Genomic DNA, 12,226 nt, shown 5'->3' with positions numbered 1-12,226 from the left:
TGACTGAGTCATGAGCCACAAGGGCTGTTTCCAAGCTCAGGGCGCCCCCTCCCCTCCCATCAGCCGCCCCCCCCCTGCCCCCTGCCAACTCCCGCATGGCGCATTCTCTGGCCATGGCCACCAGCCTGCCCCAGCGGCCCCTTTCACAGGCTCTAGACCCTGGGGACTCCGCACTGCAGGCAGAGTCTGGGGATGGGGCGTTCACGAGCTTGCTGCTTTCAGGCGTCTTCATGGGGGTAGTGCGGGCAGCGTGTCCCACCCCGCCTGGTGGAGGGGCATCCACAGTGCCTTCTGGGTTAGAACCACTTATCCACATCTGTTTCTTTGTCGGGCATTGTTTGGAGTTCACGCGCTGGCCAAAGATGGTTCTTCTCCCTCGTGCAGTGGGGATTCTCATACTTCATCCCTGGAGATGTGGAAGGCGGCTCCTTTCTCAGGGTCACCCAGTCTGCTTGTGAACCTTCTCAGACCTCGAGGCTCCAAGGCAGGGTGGTGATTTAGTCCTCCCAGAACCCTCCTTTCAGGCCTGCACATCCTCTGCCTGTGAAAGCAGTATTAAAGCAGCTTTTCCTGTTGTAAGAGAAGAGGGACTCAGACCCCCACACACACCCCATTCCCCAGCCTGGCTTCAGGGACCCCAGAAGTGCCTTCTGAGCTTCCCCAGAATTCCACATCACCCACGACCCTGCCACTGTTTGAGCTTATCCACTTCATCCCTGATCCAGAATTGAATTCTGGAACTATGGGCCGCATGGGGCCGGGCAGAGAATCACCCAACCCTTGGCGTTCCTGCTGGGGACCTTTTACCAGAAGTTAACTCAGAGTCAGGAGCCTGGGCTCTCCTGCCCAGACCTGCCTCCTCTGGGCCCTGTTTGGCTGGTAATGGTTTAAGCAAGGTTCTTTCCACATCCGACATCCTGCTAGAAAAGGAAATTGAGCAATGTTCCTGTTTTCCTGTGCTGGCTGGTTGCTCTCCATGTAAGGACTTTGGCCCCTTCCACTTGAAAAAGCTTGAAGACGCAGTGTTGGCTTCCCGAGCCACGTCATCGCTAGGGTCCAGTGATGTTCTCTGCTAATGGAAGAGTCACTCGAAAGAATACTTTGGGGTTGGGCTGGAGGGGCGAGAAGGCAGGGTTGGGTAACTGCTGTGGCCGCTTGCATTTCACAGGTGCAGCTTGGGAGTGGCAGGCTGATGGGGGATGGGCGGGGAGCCAGGCTCCCTGGTTGAGGCACTAGTGGGGAGCCCATCAGCTTGGGGTCCCCAGCTACCAGGGGCTCCTGCTGAGAGATGATATGCAGTTTGGGGATCTACATCTTGACACATACACCCCCCAGCCCCATCCTCAGCTCAGTGGCCCTTCCTGCCCACCAGAGTCCAAACCTGGTGACATGAGACCTTCTTCTACCCTGGAATACTGACACTCCAGAACTTGACAGACACTGTGAGAATGGCCAAGCATATGGTTTGTCCAGTCTCCCAGCCCCTGGCGCCAAAATGACTTCCTGTAATCTTAAGGATCTCTGCTGCTTCCTTCCAAGAGTGGGGAAGGTCTGGTTCAAGTTTAATGTAGTTCTTACTTTTATAGAAGCTGGAGATTGAATTTATTTCTAGAGGGCCCTGTTCACCCCAAACCATGGGCTGTCCTTAGAGCTTAAAAGTGGGGATATCTTTGTATACCAACAACTGTAGTGTGATGAAAAGGACAAGTTCTTGGAAATGCACCATGAGAGAGTATCTGAAGGTTTGGGGTGGGAGTCAAAAATGTTAATTGCTAAAAAAAAAAAAAAAAAAAGTTAATTGCTTTAACATAAAAGAGAAAGTAAAGCAGCTAGAAAAAGGCTTCTTAAGATGTACCATGGCCTGTCAAGACCCTGTTGGTCAGTTCATTTTCCTTAAACAGCTGCCAGAAAAAAACGGTGGTTCAGAGTGTCACTATCTGAGGGACAAGCTGATTTGTCATCTCCCGTGTGATAAAAAAACAGCTCTGGCTGTATCTTGTACCTGACCTGGCCTAAGCTTTCTGTTTACACAAGATTTTTCAACAGTTCAGCTTCAAGTAGTAACTGAGACAGCTGCCTCTGGGTTCTCTTAAGACTGGGAATGACGTAGGAGAATTTTTCTTGCTTCTTCTAAAAATAACGTAAGTTTTTATTTTGTGAGGTTTTAGGGGGGAGCTTTAACTCCTGATGGTCTCTGAGGAACTGAAACTGATGTCCTCAAAGATCACTAGGAGAGAATGGGAGTTTGCTGAGTTTACAAACAAAAATTAAGCCAAAGGCTGTGGGAAAACACCTTCCCAACTCCAGGGAGGCTGGCATCTGGGGAGGTCACTTGAGGCTGTATCCTGCATCTGTGCTGTGCCTTCTCACCATTTGCTTTCAGCAACTTGTCCTTCCACAGGCAATTTCAGTGGGAAATTGCCGTGACTGCCATCTGGGGTTATGCTTTTTTTCTTTTTCTTTCTTTGGCTTCTCTGGGGATCATGTTCTTGTATCTTTCTCTCCTACCCCACTGGAAAAAAAAAAAAAAAAACAAGTAAGTGGTGAAATTTGATCTCAGTGTTGAAGTGCTGATTCCCCTAACTGGCTTCTCCCCAATGATCCCGAAATACACTATAGAGAGAGCTCTGGACCTGATCATTTATATTCTGGGTGTGGTTCTCCTGTATAAGCCATTCTTGGATGTCCAGTTGTAAAGATGTGCTCTTTTCTCCACAAGAAAAAAAAATTAAAGTTGTTACGCCCAGATGCAGTTGTTCTTTTATTGCCTTTAGTGAAATGTCCTCCAGGAAGAGGACAGTTAAATCACAGTCAAGTAGATAGTTGGGCGAGGGCCATGTGTGATGCTGCAGAACCCGAATCAGGACAGGGAGGCTCAGGTCTACGGCTGCCTCTAGCTGGGACTTGTGGTCACCGCCTTGGCCCTGGAAAGTTCCACTGCATGAAGGGCAAAGAGGATGATGTTGCCTCAACTAATTCTAGTAAGAAGGTCTGTCCTCCCCATAGCAGCCAGAAGGCGCCAGTGAGTACCTGAGTCAGGTCACGTCTCTCTGGTAGGAGCCTTCCATGGCTCCCACCTGACTCAGAGTAAATGACTAAGTCCTCCCCGGGGTCCACAAGGCCCTGCGTGATCTGACCTGTCACCTCACTTTTCCCTGTCACCTGCCCTGTCACTCTTCCCACTTGCCCCCCAAACTTGCTCTGCCCCTCCTTGCTGCTATTTGAACGCACTAGGCCCCTGCCTCAGGGCCTTTGCACTGGCTGTTCCCTCTGCCTGGAGTCACATGGCTCCCCTCATTCACACCCTCTTTCAGGTCTTTGCACAAATCTCACCTTCTTGTTGACCCACCTTCCTCCCCAACACCGGGCTTAGGACTGCAAACCCTGCCACAGCATTTCTGTTGCCCCTTCCCTGGTGTCCTCCTCCCTACAGCCCCTAGAATCTAAAATACTATATAATTTACTAATTTAACTTAAACAAGTGTCTCCTTCACTGTAGTATATGCACCTCAGAAGCAGGGATTTTTAAATTTTTTACTACCGCACCCAGCTCTTTCCTGTCTGCTACAAAAAAAAAAAAAAAAAAAAAAAAGAAAGAAAGAAATATTTGGTCTTTGCCCCTGGTTCTTGGCAAAGAGCTCCTAAAACCCTTGTAATATCCAGAGTGATAAGAGCATCTTTTGTATACTAATGAGAAGACAAGCTAGGCTGGAGACCCCTAGGTAGCTTCAGGATGGGGCTGATTGCCAGAAAGACCAAACCATGATTAGAGGGTTGAGACCATCAGCCCCAACCCCTGGGATGGAGCTCCAGGGAGGAAAGAGGAGCTGGAGATTGAGTTAATAATAAATTGTCGGGACTTCCCTGGTGGTGCAGTGGTTAAGACTCCGAGCTCCCGATGCAGGGGGGCTGGGTTTAATCCCTGGTCAGGGAACTAGATCCCACATGCGTGCCGCAATGAAGAGCCCCCATGCCGCAACTAAAGATCCTGCACGCCGCAGCGAAGATCCCGTGGGCTGCAACTAAGACCCGGCATAGCCAAATAAATAAATATGGTTTAAAAACATTGTCACTCCCATCTGAGCTATATCCTTGGTAACAGTAAGTAAAGGATTTTCTGCGTTCTGTGAGTTATTCGAATGATCAAACCTGAAAGGGAGGGGGCATTGCGGGAACCCCCTGATTTTGTAGCCACGTCAGACAGAAGTATGGGTGCCCTGGGGACCTAATACTGGTGACCGGCATCTGAGGTGGAGCCGGTCTTGCGGGACTGAGCCCTTAAACTGTGGGGTCTGCACTAACTCGGGGTAGTGTTAGAATTGAATTGAACTGTAGGGCTCTCTGTTGGTGCCCCCAGAGAATTGTTTGGTGTGGAAAATCCCCACACGTTTGGTGTCAGAAACAGGAAAAACCGTTCATTTCTTCTTTTTCTTCCAGTTATTGACATACAGCTCTGTATAAATTTAAGGTGTATAACATAATGATTTGACTTATGTACATCATGAAATGACGATCAACTAAGTTTAGTGAACGTCCATCATCTCATATAGATACAAAATTAAAGAAATAGAAAAAAATTTTTTCCTCGTGATGTGAACTCTTAACTCTCAACAACTTTCATATATAACACAGAGCAGTGTTCATTATATTTATTGTGTTGTCCATTCTTCGTTGCTGCATGCGGGCTTTCTCTAGTTGCGGCGAGCGGGGGCTACTCTTTGTTGAGGTGCACGGGCTTCTCTTGTTGCGAAGCACGGGCTCTAGGCATGTGGGCTTCAGTAGTTGTGGCACTCGGGCTCAGTAGTTGTGGCTTGCGGGCTCTAGAGCGCAGGCTCAGTAGTTGTGGTGCCCGGGCTTAGTTGCTCCGCGGCATGTGGGATCTTCCCGGAGCAGTACTCGAACCCGTGTCCCCAGCATTGGCAGGCGGATTCTTAACCACTGCACCACCAGGGAAGTCCATCCCTAGTGCTTTTTATCTTATAACTGGGAGTTTGTACTTTTTGACTGCCTTTATCCAATTCCCCCTCCCCCATGCCCTGCCTTTGGTAACCACAAATCTCATCTCTTTTTCTATGATTTTGTTTGTTTTTGCCGCGCCAGCAGCTTGTGGGATCTTAGTTTCCCAACCTGGGATTGAACCCGGTCCCTTGGCGGTGAAAACGCCAAGTCCTAACCACCAGACTGCCAGGGAATTCCCTGTTTTTGAAGTGTAATTGACCTATAGCACTATGTTAGTTCCTGTTACACAACATAGCGGTTTGATAGGTTTGATATTTCTATACGTTTCAAAATAATCACCACAATAAGCCTAGTTACCATCTGTCACAATACAAAGAAGTTACACGATTATTGACTATATTCCTCCCACTGTACATTTCATACCCCTGACTCATTTATTTTGCAACTTTAAATTTGTACTTCTTAATCTCCCTCACCTATTCCTCTCCTCCCACCACCCCCCTCCCCTCTGGCAACACCTGTTTGTTCTCTGTACCTATGACACTGTTTCTGTTCTTTTTTTTTTTTTTTTTGGCTGCGTCACGTCTTCGTTGCTGCGCGCGGGCTTTCTCTAGTTGCAGCGAGCGGGAGCTACTCTTCGTTGCGGTGCGTGGGCTTCTCATTGCGGTGGCTTCTCTTGTTGTGGAGCACGGGCTGTAGGCACACAGGCTTCAGTAGTTGCAGTGTGTGGGCGCAGTAGTTGCAGCACGCGGGCCCTAGAGCACGTAGGCTTCAGTAGTTGCAGCGCATGGACTCAGTAGTTGTGGCTCGAGGGTTCTAGAGTGCAGGCTCAGTAGTTGTGGCGCTCGGGCTTAGTTGCTCTGCGGCATGTGGGATCTTCCCGGACCAGGGATCGAACCCGTGTCCCCTGCATTGGCAGGCGGATTCTTAACCACTGCATCACCAGGGAAGTCCCTCTGTTCTATTTTAAAAATAGTTTATTTCTGACATAGAGCAGGCATTGACAGATATTTGTTGAGTGAGTGCATGAACTGCAGAGTCCAAGAGTCAGCTAGGACTTGTGTACTGTCCCAGGATTCTCCATGCCTTCTCTTTGCAGCCTTGCCCCCATGAGGCAGTCGCTTCTGAACCAGCTGAGATCTGGCAGAACTGTTCTCTCCCTGTCACCGTATCCAAAGTCCCAAAACCAAGTCCCATTGGCCAGTTTGTGTCCCATGCCCATGCCTGAACCAATGACTGTGGTCGGACAGATGGAACATGCCAACTGGCCTGCTGGGATCACATGCCTGCCCCTGGTTTACAGACGGAAATCTGAGAGGCGGGCTGGTTCCAAAGAAAACTAGGTGTGTTCCTGCCAGACTTGGGAGATGATTGCAGCATAGCAATTTTGACATGTGCCCATTTTATCCTCTTTAAAAATCCCTCCAAAAGAAAGATGGAAGAATTAGATAAACCACCATTTTGCAATCTCCAGTGAAAGAACTGATTCAGCCCACTATGATCTTTGGATGAAGCTCTTTGCTTATTGATTCTCAGCTGTGATCATGGCCACCCCTTGCAACCACCTGGGTAAATGTAAGAGTCTCCATGCCCAGGCCACAACCCAGTCCGATTAAATCAGGAGATGGGAGATGCAGTGCAGGCTCTGATATTTTGTTAAAGCTCCCACGGGATTCTAATGTACAGCCAAAGCTGAGAACAAGAGATGAAAAAGAAATATGGGGATGAGAGGAACAAGATAAAGGGACCACAGAAAAGCAAGCACCAAATCCAGACGGTACTGCATTACCCAACATTCCACACCTTTTCTGCAACAAATCTAAGGTAGGTGGGGTTGGAGAAGAAGAGGAGGAATCTAGAGCAGTGGTCTCAAAGTGTGTTCCCCATTCCAGCAGCATGGCCTGGGAACTTGTTAGAAATGCAGATTCCTGGGCCCCCTGCCAGACCTCCTGAGTCAGAAGCTCTGGGGGTAAGGTTCAGACACCTGTGCTTTAACAGAACGTCCAGAGTATTCTAATGCATTTTCTAATACTGTAACTACTGGATTAGGATAAAAGGAATTTAGGATACATGAAAAACGTGTTGTGTGGACATTGTTGGACCCAATTCAAAGAAACCGAGTGTAAAAAGACATGCTGACAATGGTTTGGGTTTTGAGTGATGCCAAGGAATGACTGTTAATTGTCTTGGGTGTCTTAGTCCATTGGGGCGTCTGTAACAGAATAGACTGGGTGGTTTACAAGCAACAGACATTTCTTTTTTGTTTAAAATAAATTTATTTATTTATTTATTTATCTATCTATCTATCTTGGCTGCGTTGTGTCTTCGTTGCTGCGCATGCAGGCTTTCTCTCGTTGCAGCGAGTGGGGGCTACTTCTCGCTGCGGTGCATGGGCTTCTCATTGCAGTGGCTTCTCTTTTTTGCAGAGCACGGGCTCTAGGCATGCGGGCTTCAGTAGTTGTGGCTCGTGGGCTCCAGAGCACAGGCTCAGTAGTTGTGGTGCACGGGCTTAGTTGCTCCGCAGCATGTGGGATCTTCCCAGACCGGGGCTCGAACCCATGTCCCCTGCATTAGCAGGAAGATTCCTAACCACTGCGCCACTAGGGAAGCCCTGTCAACACAGCTTTATGGCTATTGCCTTATACAATTGTCTTGTAAATGAGGCAGGAGAAGAATAGATTTTTTATATAAATTTATTATTTTATTTATTTATTTTTGGCTGTGTTGGGTCTTGGTTGCTGCACACAGGCTTTCTCTAGTTGCGGTGAGTGGGGGCTACTCTTTGTTTTGGTGCACGGGCTTCTCATCATGGTGGCTTCTCTTGTTGCAGAGCGTGAGCTCTAGAGCGCAGGCTCAGTAGTTGTGGCACAGAGGCTCCGCAGTATGTGGGATCTTCCTGGACCAGGGCTTGAACCCATGTCTCCTGCATTGGCAGGCAGATATTTAAACAGTGTGTCACCAGGGAAGTCTAGTTTTTTAAAAAATCTTAAATGTATACTGTTTTTTATATTTATCTATGTAATCTTTATCAGTGCTCTTTATTCCTTCATGTGGATTCAAATTGGTGTTTTCTGTCCTCTCATTTGAATCTGAACAACTCCTTTTAGTGTTTCTTGTAGGTCTTACAGGTCTGTTTGTAATTCATTCTCTTGGTTTTTGTTTACCTGGGAATATCTTAATTTCTCCTTCATTAGTGATGGATAGTTTTGCTGGATACAGAATTCTTAGTTGACACTTTTTTTTTCTTTCAGCCTCTGAATATGTCATCCCATTGCTTTTGGCATCCATGATTTCTGATGAGATAATAGCTATTAATTTTATTGAAGATACCTTGTATATTGGGGTCCCCAACCCCCAGGCTGCGGACCTGTTAGGAACCAGGCTGCACAGCAGGAGGTGAGCAGCAGGAGAGCAAGCAAAGCTTTATCTGCCACTCCCCATCGCTCGCATTACCACCTGAACCATAGCTCGCATTATCGCCTGAACCATCACATTATCACCTGAACCATCACTTGCGTTACCGCCTGAACCATCACCCCCATCGCTCACATTACTGCCTGAAACATCCCTGCCCCCAGTCCGTGGAAAAATTGTCTTCCATGAAACCAGTCCCTGCTGCCAAAAAGGTTGGGGACCACTGTTGTACATGATGAGTTGCTTCCATCTTGATGCTTTCAAGAGTCTCTCTTCATCTTTTTCTTTTTGCAGTTTGATTATACAATGTTGAGACATGGATCTCTTTGAGTTTATACTGCTTGGAGTTCATTGAGCTTCTTGGATGCATAGATCCATGTTTTGCATCAAATTTGGGGAGTTTGGGGCCATTATTTCTTCAAGTATCCTTTTTGTCTTTTTCTTTCCCTCCGCCTGTTCTGGAATCCCATTGCACATATGTATGTATGCTTGATTGTGTCACACATGTCTCTGAGGCTCTGTTCATTTTTCTTCATTCTTTTTTCTTTCTGTTCCTCAACTGAATAATCTCAATTGACTCATCTTCAAGTTCACTGATTCTTTCTCCTGCCAGCTAAAATCAGTTGCTGGGCCACTCTACCGAATTTTCCATTTCAATTTTTGTACACTTCAACTCCAGAATTTCTATTTGCTTCCTTTTTTTATATATAAATTTATTTATTTTATTTATTTATTTTTGGCTGTGTTGGGTCTTCATTGCTGCACGCGGGCTTTCTCCAGTTACCGTGAGCAGCGGCCACTCTTTGTTGTGGTGCGCGGGCTTCTCATTGCAGTGGCTTCTCATTGCTGTGGCTTCTCTTGTTGCAGAGCACGGGCTCTAGGTGCATGGGCTTCAGTATTTGTGGCGCACGGGCTTAGTTGCTCCGTGGCATGTGGGATCTTCCCAGACCAGGGCTTGAACCCGTGTCCCCTGGATTGGCAGGTGGATTCTTAACCACTGCGCCACCAGGGAAGCCCTCTATTTGATTCCTTTTAAAAACTCATTTCTGTCTCTGTTAATCTTTTCTATTTGATGAAACATCATTCTCATACTTTTCTTTAGTTCTTTGGAGAGTCTCCTTTAATTCTTTGACCATATATATAATACCTAATTTAAAGTATTTGTCTAGTAAATCCAACATCTGGGTTTTCTCAATGACAGTTTCTATTGACTGATGGTGTTTTTCCTGTACACTGGCCACACTTTTTTTGTTTCTTTGCATTTTGTTTCTTTGTAATTTTTTTGTTGAAAACTGGACATTTACAAAATATAATGTGGTAACTTTGAAAATCAGATCTCCCTTCCCCCTATTCTCCGGGGTTTTCTGTGTTGCTGGTTGTGCTTGTTGCTGCTGCTGTTTGCTTGTTCAGTGACTCTCTGGAACTAATTCCACACAGTCTTTGTTGTGTGCAGCCACCGAAGCCCCTGCTTGCTTAGGCTAGTGTTTGGGATGAGAATTTTCTCTTTTTCAAAAGGGAAACCTGGGGGCTTCCCTGGTGGTGCAGTGGTTGAGAATCTGCCTGCTAATGCAGGGGACACAGGTTCGAGCCCCGGTCTGGGAGGACCCCACATGCCGCGGAGCAACTAGGCCCGTGAGCCACAACTACTGAGCCTGCGCATCTGGAGCCTGTGCTCCGCAACGGGAGAGGCCGCGACAGTGAGAGGCCTGCGCACCGCGATGAAGAGTGGCCCCCGCTCGCCGCAACTAGAGAAAGCCCTCGCACAGAAACGAAGACCGAACACAGCCAAAAATAAATTAATTAATTAATAAACTCCTACCCTCAACATCTTCTTTTTTTTTTTTAAAAAAAAAAGGGAAACCTGGCTTTTTAAAGTTGAGCAATATTCTGCCATTATTTATTGCTCTATCCGTTCTGTGTATTACAAATCATGTTTCATTCTGTTTTTACAATCTGGATGGTGTAAAAAATCAAGACCAGTTGAATTGAAAACAACTTCCGTTTACTTCCCAAGTTTATGTTCATTCTTTTCTCCCTGGGGCCTATCTGGGCTGGGCTCTGAGCAAAGATTCCCCCTCGGACAAGGCTCAGGAATGAGAATAGTGTTGCTATAATGAGTAGTCTTTGAGTATCTCTACTGGTGCCTGAGACCTTATCACCTTTCAGCCACTGCCTTCCTGTGATCCTTGCTTTGGGCAGGACCTCCCTAGACTTAATGACAATAACTTCCCACAATCACTTCATGCTTTCTGTGGGTAGGGCATTGTGCAAAGCCTCTGACATATTGCACCTCATGAATGACTCACAACAATTGGGCAGTCCATTTTACAAATGAAGGAGGCCATGGTCCTGATGCTCTGTCAGAGAGCTAGTGAGTGACATGACCAGGGCTGGAGTTCAGAGCCCCAGCACTTTCCCACACAGGCCTCCTACCACATAAGTGTAAGCCAGACTCATTAGCTGGGTGGACAGGGCATATCCCTGGAGTAAGTTTTTCTTCACCTGAATTAGGTCTGAGGCCCCCAGCACCTTCATGCCTTGCCCCCTTTATAGGTAAACAGTAATGAAATCACCCTGCTTAAAATTACCTCCTCTATCTTCTTCCCAGTTTTATATTTCTCCTTAACTCTTATCACTATCATGCAATAAATTTTCTAATTTAAAAAAACCATATTTTGGGAGTTCCCTGGTGGTCTAGTGGTTATGATTCAGCACTTTCACTGCTGTGACCCAGGTTCAATCCCTGGTTGGGGAACTGAGATCCTGTAAGCCGCCCGGCACAGCCAAAAAAAAAAAAAAAATCGTATTTTTTGTTTCTCCCTGCTGATTAGAATGTCATCCCCATGAGAGCAGGGATTTTTGTCTGTTTAGTTTATTGTTGTATCCCCAGTGCCTACAGCAGTGTCTGGACTCAGTAGGTGCTCAGTAAGGTTTCTAGAGTGAAAAAGTGAATGTTAACACCCTTCTAATGGCTTTCTATCATACTCAGAATAAAAGCCATACCCCTCTGTAGCCCACAAGGCCTTGCCCTCATCTCCCCCTACCATCCTCCTCACTCACCCTGCCAGCCACAGGGGCCTCTCTGCTGGTGCTTGAGAAAGCCATGCTTATTGCTGCCTCAGTGCTTTTGCACCAGCTCTTCCCTCTGTCAACTCCCATATACACATGGCTTTTCCTCACCTCCTCCAGTCACTGGTCAAATGTTACCAGGGAGGCCATCCCTGATTCCCTTCCCTATCCTGTCACCCGGCTCTTTCTTACTTGACTGCTCCCCCCACCCCAGCATCTTCCTTAGCCTCCTCATTCCCTCACCCCACCCCAGAACATACCACTTACTCCCTAGTATCCATTTGTGTTGATATCCAAGTGTGTTGATTAAGAATATGACCAGAGGGACTTCCCTGGTGGTCCAGTGGTTGAGAATCCGCCTTCCAGTGCAGGGGATGTGGGTTCGATCCCTGGTCGGGAACTAAGATCCCACATGCCACGGGGCAACTAAGCCCGCGTGCTGTAACTAAGACCCAACGCAGCCAAAAAATAAATAAATAAATAAATTTTAAAAATATATTTTTAAAAAAGAATATGATCAGATGTCCCAAGTTATTGCTAGCTGTGTGACCTTGGAGAAGTCACTACACCTCTCTGTGCCTCAGTTTCCCCAACTGTAAATGGGACCAATAGGATCTGCCTCACAAGATTTTTGTGAGGATTAAAAGAAAGAATCTACATGAAGTACACAGCAGTGGCCTGATACATAACCAGCATTCAGTAACCGTTAGTTATATCTAAGTCCTCTTTACATGTGAACAAAAGGGCCGACATGTATCCATCACCTTCTCAGCCATTTTCATGT

General features: G+C 46.9%; 1 non-coding gene across 1 annotated transcript; it reads left to right on the top strand.

The window, feature by feature from the left end:
- Nucleotides 1–11,056: 11,056 nt before the first annotated feature.
- TRNAE-UUC lies at nt 11,057–11,128 on the top strand. The gene has a single exon. It is a non-coding gene; the product is annotated as a tRNA-Glu (tRNA).
- Nucleotides 11,129–12,226: the final 1,098 nt, after the last annotated feature.

Source organism: Monodon monoceros, unplaced genomic scaffold, assembly GCF_005190385.1.
Source record: "Monodon monoceros isolate NGI ecotype Baffin Bay Population unplaced genomic scaffold, NGI_Narwhal_1 Super_Scaffold_12, whole genome shotgun sequence".
Lineage (NCBI taxonomy): Eukaryota > Metazoa > Chordata > Mammalia > Artiodactyla > Monodontidae > Monodon > Monodon monoceros.
The sequence above is the reverse complement of the archived record's forward strand: the minus strand, read 5'-3'. Positions and strand labels throughout refer to the sequence as shown.